Source organism: Anomaloglossus baeobatrachus, chromosome 4, assembly GCF_048569485.1.
Source record: "Anomaloglossus baeobatrachus isolate aAnoBae1 chromosome 4, aAnoBae1.hap1, whole genome shotgun sequence".
Lineage (NCBI taxonomy): Eukaryota > Metazoa > Chordata > Amphibia > Anura > Aromobatidae > Anomaloglossus > Anomaloglossus baeobatrachus.
The window spans coordinates 73,868,416-73,885,802 of NC_134356.1; positions in this window are offsets into that span (position 1 = coordinate 73,868,416).

Sequence of the window (17,387 nt, forward strand, 5' to 3'; positions counted from 1 at the left end):
GCTGCAACTGGTGACGTGCTCCCAGGAACCCCGTTACCCTCTTCCCAATACCCCCTTCTTGTGGACTGTCGAACTCTTTATTGAAACCCGCCGGGGTCACGGAACCGGGTCGGGCCACTCACAGCTCGACCCCGAACACCACCGTCCCGGTGACCGTGCGAGCCCTGCAAGCCCCAGCGTGGGCGTTTCATAACATCAGCTAGAGACCAAGCGGCGATAGCGGATGTACTGCACAGGAACCCCTGCAATCGCCATGACATAAAAATGCATGAAAAAAAATGTGATAAACGCGAAAACGTGATAAAAAACATGGTTTTTTTCTGCCAAAACATGCAGTTTGTGTGTAGAAAATCTGCACACAAATCTGCTACATGGGCACATACCCTAACAATGGCTTATATGGTGGTTGTAAGTAGATCTATTGCCTCCAAAATGCTCTAGTGTCGTGTAATATTCCTTTAATAAGCAGCATCATTACAGCTGAAACAAGTGGCGGCTTTCATTGTCTGCTTCCTTCTATCCCAGCATGCTTTGCTTCCCTGTACACAACAAATTCTCCCTGACAACATGTCCGCTGTGTCAGCCTTATAGTAAATCATTATCAATGAAATTTTCTGAAGGAAGTGCAGGGATAAGGAGGAGGAATCCTGCACACAATGTCCTCCTTGTCTCCCTGTCTCCTTGGCGTACATGACAGCTCTGTTCAGTAATGACAGATATTCTTTTCCCTCCAAAATCTGCATTGCTGTATTCCCCTGATAAAGAACTAAACCTATAGACGTCACCCTCCATGAATATCGAAACCGCCTCATGGTTAAATCAATTCCTGGCTTTATTCTGGGGGTTTATACGCCATGACAGTGATGGAATGTAAGAATAGATTAATGAGCGCAGATCATGTGCCGCGTCGTTCCGCCACATAATGACTGGAGCAGTCATCGTTAATACTGTGCGGCTTATGCTTCTGCCTTTGGCAACATAATTCCCCCGCTCGCTTCCCTCCCTTCTCCTCTTCCTATTCAAGCCTTTTTTTTATAGGGTTTTATTCTCTCGCTCGGTACGGCTTGTTTTTTTTCCACAGAATTTGTTTTCCGCTCGTCTGTGACATTGCATAAGAGCAATTTATGACAAGCGGATGGGAGAGAGAATATAATGTCATTCTGCACCAGGAATGGTGTGAGGCGGTGCCCTCATGGTGTGTGAGATGTTGCTGAGGTAACGTAGTCAGAGGTGGAGAAGCCAACCTAATTGACTACGGCATAGTCAAATCATAATGGCATGCTGCTTGTATGACATATAATCCATACAGAGCTGCCTCCCTTCCCCACTGTCTGTATATATCTATATGGACGTATATAGGGTATGAGCAGCACGTAGCTGACCTCCATGCCTGGCTGCACACACTGTGTGTATATATGGATGTGTATAGGATATGAGCAGCACACAGCTGCACTCCCATTCTCCACTGCACACACCGTATATATATAAATATATATATATATATATATATATATATACATATACACGTATATAGGATATGAGCAGCACGTAGCTGCCCTCCATTCCTGACTGCACACACTGTGTGTATATATGGATGTGTATAGGATATGAGCAGCACACAGCTGCACTCCCTTTTTCCACTGCACACACCGTATTATATATATATAACTATATATATATATATACATATACACGTATATAGGATATGAGCAGCACACAGCTGCACTCCCATTCTCCACTGCACACACCGTATATATATATATACACGTATATAGGATATGAGCAGCACGTAGCTGCCCTCCATTCTTGGCTGCACACACTGTGTGTATATATGGATGTGTATAGGATATAAGCAGCACGTAGCTGCCCTCCATTCCCCGTTGCACACACTATCTTTCTATATGGACGTGTATAGGATATGAGCAGTACATAGCTGCTGTGGCGCCCCTGACCTGGTCAGGCACCACTGAGTATTGCACCCATGCTGGGGACAGTACAATACAGGTAATCCAGAAGGCTGACAGGGGTGTGGAACACAGGCGCATAGTGATCAGGTCTCACACATGTACCCATGAGAGGACCCCTGGGGATCCCAGGAGGGGGCAAGCCTTCACCTTCACTGGAATAGTGGAGGGGGTAGAGCCTCCATCTCCTCTCAAGGGGTGTGGTAAGAGAGTCTGGTTGCTAGGTGGCGTAGGCAAGAACAGGAGAGGAGGGGCAGTGAGTCAGTTAGAGCAGAGAACTCCAGAGGGCTCAGTGAGGAGCAGACCTGTGGGGCTGATGCTGTCTAACAGCGCCCGCGCAGTGGCTACAGACGGGGGAGAACGGTCAACTAGGAGTGCTGCCTGAAAGCCAGCTTCAGCTAGAGAGTGCAACGGAGTGGGAAGTAAGGAGACTTCTAGAGAGCACCAGGCCCAACCGGGCGGCAGATCCCGAAGCGAGGATAGATTCACCTTTCCCTGCTAAACCTGCCGGTGTGGGGCTCTTAAAGCCCACACCACAACACTACAAAAGCCGCAGCCACGTAACCGCAAGATTGGGCCCATAGGTCACAGGAGGCAAGAGGCTGGAGTGGCCTGGTCCGGGGAACAAGCACACGGCAAACAAGAAGGGGAGAGAGGCTTGGAGCATCTTCCCTGGGTGACCCCCATAGGGACTCAAAGTCGGGGTCACCCCAAACCACCAAGGGCTAAGGAAGGCGAGTCAGTAGTCACCCTCATAAAGTCAGCCTGAAGGATACCTGGTTCCTACCTGGTTCATCTCAGCTACGCCCGGGTTACTCACCCTGCCACCTGAAGTGAGTAAAAACCCTGAAAGACATCCTGCCTGTGTGGTCATTCTGCGACTTGTGGTACTACAAACCTACACAGGGCCCTGGGGCTTGCCTCACTCTCAGGAGGCTACTACATCTAACTGCACACACCATCAGCCCCAGGCGACCCTCAACCTGCAGTGGCGGTCCCCACTGACCGCAATACTGAGAGTGGCGTCACGATCAAAACAGAAGATTTCCTACCAGTGACGGAGATCCAGCAACGTGGAGTCCCTGAAGGTATGCACCGATACAACACCTGTGGGGCTTCACATCTGGCGTCATGAACAGGATAAGGACTAGACCTGTTCAGACAGGTGACCATGTGCCTGGGCGGTCCGCTTGAAAAATTGGAAGCGCCGCCATATTGCCACCATGAAAAGCGCGCTGAAAAACAACAGCAGCCCGCGCTGGGAGAAGTTACCGCCCACGAAGAGGTGTGGCTACCCAGAGATCCCCTGCAGAGTTCTGACCTTGCCAGCTATGAGAGTGGAAGCGTCCAGAGACGGCGGGAAGGAAAGAGAGCCACAAGCCTGCTACTGGGAGAGGAGCTGCTGAAAGAGGCAGAGCAGAAACTGGACAGCTTGTTACAGGAGGCAGCGAGGAGTCCACTGCGGGGAGATCGTGCGGAAGACGGCGCAGGAGAAATGGCGTCTGACCGCAGGAACCCAGAACCAGGCTCCGCTGCCTGGTGGTATCGGGAGCTGGCCCAGTTCTGTGACCGACTGGAGACCCGGGTCATAGAGCAGATCAGGGAAGAACGCACGGAGCTCCTGGAGATGGCTGCGGCGGTGCGGACCTACGAGGAGGGAGCCGCGCGACGCATGCCAGACCGAGCGGCGACGACGCAGACCCCGATGCTGCTACCGGTGGGTGAGTCCAGAGATGCACCGGCCAGCGCAAGTGCCCCGACCCCTGCTGCCACGCCCGCGGTCCCCGAAGAGGCGCCCGGCGCGGCGACGCTGGACCAGGCCGCAGCCACGCTGGAAGCGGCCCGCCAAATCCAGGCTGCTGCGGCCATGCCCCGCCTGTCCCGCAGGGCTCCGACCACCACGGCAGTGCTCATCCGTGCTGCAGGTGTGACGCTGACCCAGGCTGCCACCCTGCTGAACCCGGTCCGCCAAGACCCCAACGCAGCAGCGACGCTCGTCCGCGCCGCAAGTGATATGCTGAACCAGGCCGCAGCCCCGCCGGGTGCGGCCCGCCAAGCTCCGATCACTGCAGCGACGTCCGGCTCAGCCTGCACGGACCCCATCGAGGCTGCGACGCCAAGTGAGACCGCGGCTGCAGTGTCCAGTCCGGCCCGCCAGGAACCGGCCGCGACAGAAACGCCAATCCAGGCCGCCGCCATACAGGGCGCGGCCCGCCAAGACCAGGCCGCTGCCATGCCAGGCGCGGCCCGCCAAGACCAGGCCGCCGCCATGCCAGGCGCGGCCCGCCAAGACCAGGCCGCCGCCATGCCAGGCGCGGCCCGCCAAGACCAGGCCGCCGCCATACAGGGCGCGGCCCGCCAAGAGATGGCATCACTATTTTCCCCGGCCTACAAGGCCAGAGCAGACGCCGCTCCCCAGTCCAGAGAGGTCCCTGCTAGGAAGACCCTGATAGGAGAGGACCCCGAATACTGGAAGCTGAAGGCTGACCTAGAGGCCCAGTTCCCACAAGAGATGGTGGATCGGTACCTGCTCCCTCCGTATACCCCCAAGGAGATTCAGACAACCCCTGCAGCTGCGCCAGAGAGTCCACCGCCCAGACCAGCTGAAGAAAGCCCATCCCCAGCACTGCCACCAAAGGAGTGCAGCGAAGAACTAAGGGGGAGAGGAGGCCAGGAAGCTGAGGAGCTGACTCCGGAGCCACCAGCAGTGGATCTATACTCAGAGCCGGAGATGCTGCCCTATTCACGCTGGGATGAGGAAGATTTGACACCGTCAGCAGATGAAGATCAACCCAAAGACCTCACCTGGGAGCCCACAGGCATGAACCCAGCCCGCAAGACACGGCGCAGCAGAACAAAGTATCCTCCAACACCACAGTCTCCAGAGCAGAGAGAGGTCACAGCCAGAGACCTGGAGGAGAAAAGGAGCCTAAGAAGGTCCAAAGCCCAGGCCAGAGGACCCCTGTGTTATGGCGTAGTGGAAGATTTCAACTTGAAAAGTGGTTATGGATTCATTGTAGCCCCTGGCATCAAGGAGGGGATATTTGTTAACAGGAGAGATGTAAGCGCTCATCTGCCTAGAGGACACCCTGGCAGAAATCTAAAGATGGGAGACTCAGTTCAGTTCACCAAGCATCAAGGCGAAAGGGGATTGTATGCCCTGGACGTAGCGTTATGTCCCAACAAACCTTATAGCCATCCCATGCTACAAGAAAGACAAGAAAGACAAGAAAGACAAGAAAGACAAGAAAGACAAGAAAGACAAGAAAGACAAGAAAGACAAGAAAGACAAGACAGAGATAAAGAAACAGATACAGAAAAGGAATCAGATGCAGACCAAGAAAGGAAAGATACAGAACCTATAGATGAGGCAACCACAGATGAAGACAGAGACAAAGAGCAGGAAAGTCACAGGTGCCAGTGCCCAACGTGCCCTCGCCCTAGTGAAAAAGAGGAGTAGAGAAAAGTAAAGTAAGAAGTTACTGTTTTGACCAGTTTGAAAAAGTTTTGTTTTGCAACGTTCTCAAGTTTAAGCATGTGCCCACAAAAACTATTGTGAGAAAACCATAAACCTCAAGGCTATGAACTGGCTATAGCCACAAACTCTCGCAGTGTAAATAGTTACACCAGAGGGCACCACCGCCACCAGAGTCAGCCTGTTTAGGGGCTTGGCTCGTCTGCAACCAGGAGGAGCCCGTCCGTATATAGGGCCTTGGCTCACTTGCGACCAGAGAGCACGCCTGTTTATGGGGCCTTGGCTCACCACCACAAAGAGGGTACCTGGTCAGCACCAACTGTGGAGGCCGCCTCTGAATCCTGCCAGAAGAGGCTGACGGCGCGGATCCACCAGGCCAGGTATACCCTGAAACCACCAGCCCATGAAAGCCGCCTCTACATCCTGCCAGAAGTGGCTGAAGTCGCGGCCAACGGGAGAGGAAGATTGGAGGAAAGGTCTGGGGAAGTAGATGGCCCAGATCTGGTTACCAAAAGGACCGGTGACCTGCCTCCTGAGAGGGTTTTGGGTGGGTTAACGGACTTGTGGGTGGAGGGTGGTGATGTCTGATAACTGGTGCTTTTAAATGTTTTACATGTTTTAATGTTTTATGCATTTTAAAATGTTGTCTTGCAGCCCGAGGACGTGCTGGTGATAACTAAGGGGGAATGTGGTGCCCCTGACCTGGTCAGGCACCACTGAGTATTGCACCCATGCTGGGGACAGTACAATACAGGTAATCCAGAAGGCTGACAGGGGTGTGGAACACAGGCGCATAGTGATCAGGTCTCACACATGTACCCATGAGAGGACCCCTGGGGATCCCAGGAGGGGGCAAGCCTTCACCTTCACTGGAATAGTGGAGGGGGTAGAGCCTCCATCTCCTCTCAAGGGGTGTGGTAAGAGAGTCTGGTTGCTAGGTGGCGTAGGCAAGAACAGGAGAGGAGGGGCAGTGAGTCAGTTAGAGCAGAGAACTCCAGAGGGCTCAGTGAGGAGCAGACCTGTGGGGCTGATGCTGTCTAACAGCGCCCGCGCAGTGGCTACAGACGGGGGAGAACGGTCAACTAGGAGTGCTGCCTGAAAGCCAGCTTCAGCTAGAGAGTGCAACGGAGTGGGAAGTAAGGAGACTTCTAGAGAGCACCAGGCCCAACCGGGCGGCAGATCCCGAAGCGAGGATAGATTCACCTTTCCCTGCTAAACCTGCCGGTGTGGGGCTCTTAAAGCCCACACCACAACACTACAAAAGCCGCAGCCACGTAACCGCAAGATTGGGCCCATAGGTCACAGGAGGCAAGAGGCTGGAGTGGCCTGGTCCGGGGAACAAGCACACGGCAAACAAGAAGGGGAGAGAGGCTTGGAGCATCTTCCCTGGGTGACCCCCATAGGGACTCAAAGTCGGGGTCACCCCAAACCACCAAGGGCTAAGGAAGGCGAGTCAGTAGTCACCCTCATAAAGTCAGCCTGAAGGATACCTGGTTCCTACCTGGTTCATCTCAGCTACGCCCGGGTTACTCACCCTGCCACCTGAAGTGAGTAAAAACCCTGAAAGACATCCTGCCTGTGTGGTCATTCTGCGACTTGTGGTACTACAAACCTACACAGGGCCCTGGGGCTTGCCTCACTCTCAGGAGGCTACTACATCTAACTGCACACACCATCAGCCCCAGGCGACCCTCAACCTGCAGTGGCGGTCCCCACTGACCGCAATACTGAGAGTGGCGTCACGATCAAAACAGAAGATTTCCTACCAGTGACGGAGATCCAGCAACGTGGAGTCCCTGAAGGTATGCACCGATACAACACCTGTGGGGCTTCACACTGCCCTCCATTCCCCGTTGCACACGCTGTCTTTCTATATGGATGTGTATAGGATATCAGCAGCACGTAGCTGCCCTCCATTCCCCGTTGCACACGCTGTCTTTCTATATGGATGTGTATAGGATATCAGCAGCACGTAGCTGCCCTCCATTCCCCGTTGCACACACTATCTTTCTATATGGACGTGTATAGGATATGAGCAGTAGATAGCTGCCCTCCATTCCCCGTTGCACACACTATCTTTCTATATGGATGTGTATAGGATATGAGCAGTACATAGCTGCCCTCCATTCCCCGTTGCACACGCTGTCTTTCTATATGGATGTGTATAGGATATCAGCAGCATGTAGCTGCCCTCCATTCCCCGTTGCACACGCTGTCTTTCTATATGGATGTGTATAGGATATCAGCAGCACGTAGCTGCCCTCCATTCCCCGTTGCACACACTATCTTTCTATATGGATGTGTATAGGATATGAGCAGTACATAGCTGCCCTCCATTCCCCGTTGCACACGCTGTCTTTCTATATGGATGTGTATAGGATATGAGCAGCACGTAGCTGCCCTCCATTCCCTGTTTCAGATGCTGTCTTTCTATATGAGCAGCACATAGCTGCCCTCCATTCCCCGTTGCACACACTGTTTATATGGATATGCGCAGAACGCAGCTGCCCTCCATTTCTCTCTGCTGTGTTTTGTGTGTCTACCCTTCATCCTCTAAGTCCACGGCACGCTTCCCCTCCCCCCTTCCCTGGCCGCTGTTACCAGCCAGATTTCTAATTTCATAAGCGTGGCTGCAGCTGCTGCTCCTAAGCCAGACATGCTCTCCATATAATAAAATCAAATTAGCTCCACAAGCCTTCGCCTACAATGGATCAATCGTGATTGCGGAAACAAAGACGACACATTCGATGTCAAATATCGAGGTTGACTGTTAATGACAAGCCCCAGGATAATTATTACTGTGCGTCTATAAAATAATTGAAGTGTAAATTTCTTGGGAAGTCTCAAAACCGCATTTAATGTGTAACCGTCATTTTAATTTTCATTTCATAAATCAATAGTGCACATGAAAGGAAGGAACTTTGTAAGATTTCTTATCAGAGAAATAGTTTCTTCCTCTGCCAGGACTAATTTTTCATTCTCCATTTATGAGTGGAAGCTTTAGTAGTGATAGAAGACAGTTGGTGGTTTTAAAATTTTGATGAAAAGGGGATGGGGGAGATGGAGCTGCAGGCAGATGTAGCGCCCCTGTGGTTACGTGCTACAGGGGAATACAGCACCTTAACATCAAGGTGCAGTGCTCTTTGGTCACAGGTGAAAGAGAGAGGAAATGAAGAGTCTTATATTAGATTGAGTAACATTGACTCAGCAGCCCCTACCTTCATATTCCTGGGACTGTTTATATAGTAGGTCCATAGGGGGGTGGAGCCTAGCTGAGCGTGAGACATGACGTGGTTGCCAGGACAACTGGGTGACAGTCAGTTAACAGTCAGTCAGTAAGGAGTAACAAGAAGAGATGAGAGTAAATTGATGACTGAAAGAAGGGCTAGAAATAACATAGGCCTGACGTCCTGAGCGAGGGTACCCCAAAAGAAAAGAAAGACACAGGAAAAGAGGTAACCCAGACGGAAAGGGGACGCTTTAGATCTAGCGAGAGCCGGCTGAAGAGTTCAGGTCGACACCGGTATAACGGGACCGAGGAGGTTTGTCAGGTTTATCCCCAAACCATTGACCATTAACCTGGGATCTTAAATAAGAGGAGTACCGGTACCCATCAAGAGTCTGACTACTAACCCCAAGCCGAGTCCACGACGCTGTTGCGGGATAGATAAAGAAATCGTGCAGCATAAGACCCCTGGGAAAACCAGTGACGAGACTAATGAGTGGGTTAAAGAGGGAGTCACAGAGCCCTCAGAGCAAGGACCGAGAAAGAGACATAGAAAGGTTACCTCACAGAGAGACTCTGTCATTAAATCTCCTCCAAAATTTGTGACCACTGGCCTTCTGGTAACCGAACGGTTTCTGCTGTGTACTGTGCAAAACAAACCAGATGCCAGTAAAAAGGACTTGTTTAAGCTGATGTGGACTCGGTGTGTCGTCTCTCCACTGTTCGACAGGACCCTGCCACGTCAGAGAAGAAGGCAGCCATCACCGCTCGGTCGCTTCCCTCCTGGTCAGCGACCCGCCGCCCTGAGGTAAAATAGCTCCACCTGTGGGGAGCTGAGAGATCTTAAGCTGCCGTCACCATCGCCTCAGAGGTCGGCCGCGGGCAGCGCTGGTGTATCCCGCTTACCAGACACCACAGGTGGAATCACGTATATCCCCAAAATCATCCCTGTACACCATTCCACAGCCGCAGAGTGAGCGCCCAGGGCACGAAGCCGGGACCGACCACCTGTGATAACCCCATCAAGAGTAAAGTATCCGTAGTCCCGGCACCAGAGTAACCCCCTATCGAAAGCCCTGATGGTCGACTCAATTGGCGTCACGAACAGGATCGTACTTAAAAACCAACAATGTGTGCCTAAAAAGACTTTATTGGCTATGTAAAGTGCGCACAGAACCTCCATAGTCATTGTAATTAAACGGCGTTGCTCATTGGTTTGAAATAGGCAGGTCTGTATATGCAAAAGCCTAGTGTGTGCTGAACTTTGACTGTATCTAAAGGCTTTGCAACTGGCCGCAATTAACTAAGGGGGCACCGCCATGAGTAATGACAACGATTCCTGGGTCCCTGCAGAAGGAGGAGCCGCGCCAGTAGCCATAATAATGCCAATAACCTTGCCGTATGAGCCCGGAGCAAAATGGTTGCCAATCTATGAAGGGAAACCAGGCACTCTGGCAGCTTTTAAGAGGAAAATATGTGCGGTGCTGGATATGTATGCTATGACCGGGAAACAGCGAGCCGCTATGGTGCTGGGACAATTAATCGGTGCAGCAGAGCTGGAGGTGGAGTCATGGAAAGATACTGACAGAGACTCCATAGAAAATGTATTTGCCAAGTTAAAAGCTGCTTTTGAGAAACGCACCCGGGCTGAGTTGAGGATGATATTCTACCAATGTGAACAAGGGCCAAAGGAAACCATCAGAGATTATGCCTTACGTTTACAGGTAGCACTCCGGTCCTTAAAGCAAGTGGATCGAGCAAGTGTGGACGACGAGGATAATATGCTTGCCGAACAGTTCATAGCTGGCTTGAGGTCAGAAGTCAGTTGTCAGCAGGTGCATATGTGGGTCTTAGATCACCCTGATGTTGACTTTGATGCTGTACAAGATAGAGCAATAACAGTATTACAGTACAAGTTGCCGGCCAAGTCAGTGGACCCATCCTGCCAGGTTGATACTTCTCCCGCCGGCATAACAAAAGCTTCCAAAGATTTGGTAAAGGTTGTAAAGGTGGCTGAGACATCAAGCAGAGAGGATGATTTGCGCAACCAAGTACAGCAGCTGACTAAAAAGATGGACTTTGTGTTAACACTCTTGCAGAACCAGCCAGGGTCACAACTACCCAGTAAACTACGGTTAGCTGATTCTCCTGAGGATGTTCCATGGATGAAGAAAAGGCACATGTCGCCCGTGGAGGGGACCAACAAGTCGCCCGTTCAGGGGACCAACGCACCATTCCAACGCAGAGCCATGGACCACACGGATTCTTCAGGACAACCTGCCTTCGTTGTAACAAGCCAGGGCATTTCGCAAGAGGATGTCTTTTAAACCGGCGATTCCTGGGGCCCAGGGCCGAGCCTCAGGAATAAGACAGTCGGCCCCAAAAGACTGGCGTAGTCGGTGCGTGGGAGGCCGCCCGTACCTTAATATTACACTAGAAGGAATCCCCATGTCAGTTCTTTTGGACACTGGGTCACAAGTAACCACCATCCCACATATATTGTACAAACACTATTGGTCTGATGACGATCTTAGACCCCCAGATTCTAGTTTGGTTATACTAGTAGCCAATGGACTTCAACTAAACCAGGTTGGGTTTAGGGAAGTCACATTAAAACTGGGGAAAGTAGAGTTAAAAGGCCAAGGATTATGTGTGGTAGAAGATGACCCTAACAACAAATGCCCCATCCATGGTACTTGGAACAAATGTAATTGAAAACTGCCTTGGGGAAGTATTGTTTTTGCTCCGACAGATTGCTGTGACTGCTGATCATGGACAGAGGAGAGTGCTACATCGTGAGATTCGAGTCCTGACACACAGACAACAGGTAAATCTGTCTGGAGGGGAAATTGGCAGTGTACGGGTTACAGACCAATTTCCTATTATGTTACCACCTAAAAGTGAAATGATGATCTGGTGTCGAGCAGCTATCGGTCTTAGAGGAAAGGAATACCAGGCAGTTGTAGAACCGGTATACTCAGAGCACAGACCTATGCTGCTGACAGCCAGAGGGGTGGTGGATGTATGCAAAGGAAGAGTACCAATTCATATCATAAACTGTGGGGAAGAGGAAGTAAAATTACCCAGGTACGCTACACAGACACAGACATTCTTCTGCAAGTTCTCTTAACCCCTTCACAACCTAGGACGTACTGTATATATACGTCCTACGTCGCTCCTCCCTTCGATTTCCGTGAGATCGAGCAGCGAGCCCACAATCATCCCCACATACATCTGTTGACCTGATCACGGATCCAGCCACATCTCTTAACCCCTTAGATTGCGCTGTCAAACTCTGACAGTGCAATCTAAAGTGCTCTGGCGGGGATCTGTTCCCCCCCACCATCGGCGTCCCCCTGACACAATCACTGGGCACTAATGGATTGCCATGATAGCTCGGGGTCAGAGGATGACCCCTGTCGCTATCATGACTCACTTCCTGTGAATGCCGGCAGAGCATATATATTCTCGTATATGTGCTATCTGTAGCTACTCGTACCTCTGATTTTTTGTGGACCGAGCATTTCGTAGAAAATAGCAGAGACTTATCCGGTTTTGATCAAAATCGGCAATGCAAGTCTGTGGGTCCATGAACAAAACCCAGACCACACTCGGATGAGATAAGAGTGTGGTCCGATTTTCACAAACCACCATAAAGGTGAAGGTGGAGAAACCTTTTTTTTTCTCCACATACGAGAAAAACTTTATGACACTAGGGTCAGACTCTATCAACGTTTGGTCCAAAAAATTAGTCTGTTTCTCTTGTACATGAAAAAAAACGGATGTCTGAATGAGGTCTTAAAGTTCCATAGAACTTTATGAGCACCAAATGTCATCTCCTATCTCAGTAATGGGAAATAACAACTGTATTCACTGAAGACACAAATGTCTCTGTTAACATATATTACATAGTTTCTTATTTTCATGAATATCATGAGTTAAGAAGAAAAAAAATTAAAATGACGGTTGTTATTTAAGAGATTCATTTTGTACCGTGATTCCTATTTATTACAGACATTGCTCATGTCATTTTGTACGGTATGTGTGATGGAACCCCATTATGTCAATAGGACTATATGAATACATTTTTGGAAATAAGTCAGATTCTTTGTTTTTTTTATAACATTCTTATTTTTTTCATGCTGATTGCAGATTTTGCTTTTTAACCTTTTATAACCTTTCATCTGTTCCTGGTTAAAATGTCTTCAGCATGACTATGTATATGCATGCCATTATCTTCTTTCTTTTTCTGCGGTTCTTTTTGTTCTCACCTCCCCCTTTTTGGCAGTATGTTCTCAGCTCTGAATCACATAGCTCTCTTGATGCCTAATGTGCTGTACTGCAAAATTGCTGATAGAATTGCACTGAACAATCATATGCTAAATAATATTAAAGGGGTGGTTCACCCATTTTTTTTATTTTCCCAATGAGTGTCACTTACCATTATATTCATCTTCTCCATTGGCTTGTATTTCCAGTTCGGGAACTGAGCGGCGCTATCCTGCACGCTCAGTGCCTGTCACATGACCCCCTGGAGCTGTGGCCGCCAGTATCCTCTAACGTCCGGCATTTCCGGGCTCTCAAACTTGATGCTTACGTCAGAGGATGCCGGCGCCACTCACACTGACTGGGCTGTGGGCGGTGACTACCGCACGTCACAGCCCAGAATCGAGGGGAGGATCCAGAGGATGCCAGTGTGGAGCGGTGAAGGCAGAGCGCGCCGCTTACCATCGGTCAGCTGTGGGAGGTACGGGCTCCAGTGTGGAGTACAGGGGGGTTTCCTCCGCTGAAATCCCCCGTCACACAAGTATGTGATCACACTGTCCACCCGCCCGCTGTGCTCAGCTGTCAGGAGAGCGGGCGGTGTCGGCAGTGTGATCATATAATCCTACCAGCAGCACAGGTGACCGGACGCTGCATAGGACCAATCTGCTCCACTCTGTCACCTGCACAACAAGTCCCAGAGTGGAGACAGGGACATGCTCTGCTCTGACACATAGTGTGCTATATGTCACTAACTGTCTCCACTATGGGACTTGTTGTGCAGGTGACCAGATGATACATGTCACTAATTTGCTCCACTCTGTGACTTCTGCTGCATAGTACCAACTGTATACACCATGATTACCATGATTAGGCAGTGCACACAGGAAGGAGGGGAGGGAACTGTTGTGGTGGAGATCTGAGGGGAGGGAACAGTTTGGGTGGAGCTCAGAGTGGGTGTGAGATAGATTGCTAGTTACTGCAAAGGATTATGGACGTTGTAGTAACTGAACCCAGGAAGTCAAGAGAGCGATTAACTCCATCAGAGCTGGAGCCAGAAATGAAGATGTTATGCTAGAGCATGATAAAAGGTAATATTGGTAAAATAACGTGATAGATGTGTGGAGAGGCACATAATAGCAAGATTTATCAGAAAAAAAAAAAATCAGTTTTGGTAACTGGACAACTTCTTTATCACTCTGTCTTAAAGGGATTCTACATTTTGAAAGGGGAAAAAAGGGAACCAGCACAATCTGAAATTGGCATGCATCATATAAAAAGTGAAAATTCACAAATTTATTCCAACTGTACTATAATAAAAAAATGAGATTTTTAGCAAATAATTGATCAATTTTTTGAGCCACCCCTGCCAACGTCACGGCAAATCTCAATAGGGGGGTCCTACTCTACATTCTGTATTTCATGTGCCATGCGGCCTCCTAGATAAAGTTAAAAGCAGAGCCATAATGGAGCACACATACCTGCAACCTGTATATAGCCGCTTCCATGTTGCAAAAAAGGCACTTGTGGATAGAGACCAGCCCAGGTCCCAGCATGTGGAGCAAGCCCTACACATACCAGGACTATATCAGAACTGATCCTCCCAGTGTCAAACAGCAACCATTGATAAAGGCGGACCAGATCCAAGAATGGTGCTTAATTAGCATTGCCTGTGGAAAGGGGTGAGGTAACTGAGTCTGAACAGCTACCAACAGGAGGAATATATTGCAAGCCAAAATCAGGCGTGCATGGTATGGTGTTGGTCAGGCACCAGATTTGTAGCATAACTACGGTTTTTTTTTTTTTTTTTTTTTGGTTTGCTATGTATTCCTCCTGTTGGTAGCTGTTCAGATTCAGTTACCTCACCCCTTTCCACAGGCAATGCTAATTAAGCACCATCTTGGATCTGGTTCGCCTTTATCAATGGTTGCTGTTTGGCACTGGGAGGATCAGTTCTGATATAGTCCTGGTATGGTGCAGAGCTTGCTCCACATGCTGGGACCTGGGCTGGTCTCTATCCACAAGTGCCTTTTTTGCAACATAGAAGCGGTTATATACAGGTTACAGGTATGTGTGCTCTATTATGGTTCTGCTTTTAACTTTATCTAGGAGGCCGCATGGCACATGAAATACAGAATGTAGAGTAGGACCCCCCTATTGAGATTTGCCGTGACGTTGGCAGGGGTGGCTCAAAAAATTGATCAATTATTTGCTAAAAATCTCATTTTTTTTTATTGTAGTACAGTTGGAATAAATGTGTGAATTTTCACTTTTTATATTATGCATGCCAATTTCAGATCATGCTGGCTCCCCTCTCTCTCTGTTTGGTCGTAGTTATGCTACAAATTCTGGTGGCCGGTCACCACCATGCCATGCATGCCTGATTTTGGTTTGCTATGTATTCCTCCTGTTGGTAGCTGTTCAGATTCAGTTACCTCACCCCTTTCCACAGGCAATGCTAATTAAGCACCATCTTGGATCTGGTTCGCCTTTATCAATGGTTGCTGTTTGGCACTGGGAGGATCAGTTCTGATATAGTCCTGGTATGGTGCAGAGCTTGCTCCACATGCTGGGACCTGGGCTGGTCTCTATCCACAAGTGCCTTTTTTGCAACATAGAAGCGGTTATATACAGGTTACAGGTATGTGTGCTCTATTATGGTTCTGCTTTTAACTTTATCTAGGAGGCCGCATGGCACATGAAATACAGAATGTAGAGTAGGACCCCCCTATTGAGATTTGCCGTGACGTTGGCAGGGGTGGCTCAAAAAATTGATCAATTATTTGCTAAAAATCTCATTTTTTTTTATTGTAGTACAGTTGGAATAAATGTGTGAATTTTCACTTTTTATATTATGCATGCCAATTTCAGATCATGCTGGCTCCCCTCTCTCTCTGTTTGGTCGTAGTTATGCTACAAATTCTGGTGGCCGGTCACCACCATGCCATGCATGCCTGATTTTGGTTTGCTATGTATTCCTCCTGTTGGTAGCTGTTCAGATTCAGTTACCTCACCCCTTTCCACAGGCAATGCTAATTAAGCACCATCTTGGATCTGGTTCGCCTTTATCAATGGTTGCTGTTTGGCACTGGGAGGATCAGTTCTGATATAGTCCTGGTATGGTGCAGAGCTTGCTCCACATGCTGGGACCTGGGCTGGTCTCTATCCACAAGTGCCTTTTTTGCAACATAGAAGCGGTTATATACAGGTTACAGGTATGTGTGCTCTATTATGGTTCTGCTTTTAACTTTATCTAGGAGGCCGCATGGCACATGAAATACAGAATGTAGAGTAGGACCCCCCTATTGAGATTTGCCGTGACGTTGGCAGGGGTGGCTCAAAAAATTGATCAATTATTTGCTAAAAATCTCATTTTTTTTTATTGTAGTACAGTTGGAATAAATGTGTGAATTTTCACTTTTTATATTATGCATGCCAATTTCAGATCATGCTGGCTCCCCTCTCTCTCTGTTTGGTCGTAGTTATGCTACAAATTCTGGTGGCCGGTCACCACCATGCCATGCATGCCTGATTTTGGTTTGCTATGTATTCCTCCTGTTGGTAGCTGTTCAGATTCAGTTACCTCACCCCTTTCCACAGGCAATGCTAATTAAGCACCATCTTGGATCTGGTTCGCCTTTATCAATGGTTGCTGTTTGGCACTGGGAGGATCAGTTCTGATATAGTCCTGGTATGGTGCAGAGCTTGCTCCACATGCTGGGACCTGGGCTGGTCTCTATCCACAAGTGCCTTTTTTGCAACATAGAAGCGGTTATATACAGGTTACAGGTATGTGTGCTCTATTATGGTTCTGCTTTTAACTTTATCTAGGAGGCCGCATGGCACATGAAATACAGAATGTAGAGTAGGACCCCCCTATTGAGATTTGCCGTGACGTTGGCAGGGGTGGCTCAAAAAATGGATCAATTATTTGCTAAAAATCTCATTTTTTTTTTATTGTAGTACAGTTGGAATAAATGTGTGAATTTTCACTTTTTATATTATGCATGCCAATTTCAGATCATGCTGGCTCCCCTCTCTCTCTGTTTGGTCGTAGTTATGCTACAAATTCTGGTGGCCGGTCACCACCATGCCATGCATGCCTGATTTTGGTTTGCTATGTATTCCTCCTGTTGGTAGCTGTTCAGATTCAGTTACCTCACCCCTTTCCACAGGCAATGCTAATTAAGCACCATCTTGGATCTGGTTCGCCTTTATCAATGGTTGCTGTTTGGCACTGGGAGGATCAGTTCTGATATAGTCCTGGTATGGTGCAGAGCTTGCTCCACATGCTGGGACCTGGGCTGGTCTCTATCCACAAGTGCCTTTTTTGCAACATAGAAGCGGTTATATACAGGTTACAGGTATGTGTGCTCTATTATGGTTCTGCTTTTAACTTTATCTAGGAGGCCGCATGGCACATGAAATACAGAATGTAGAGTAGGACCCCCCTATTGAG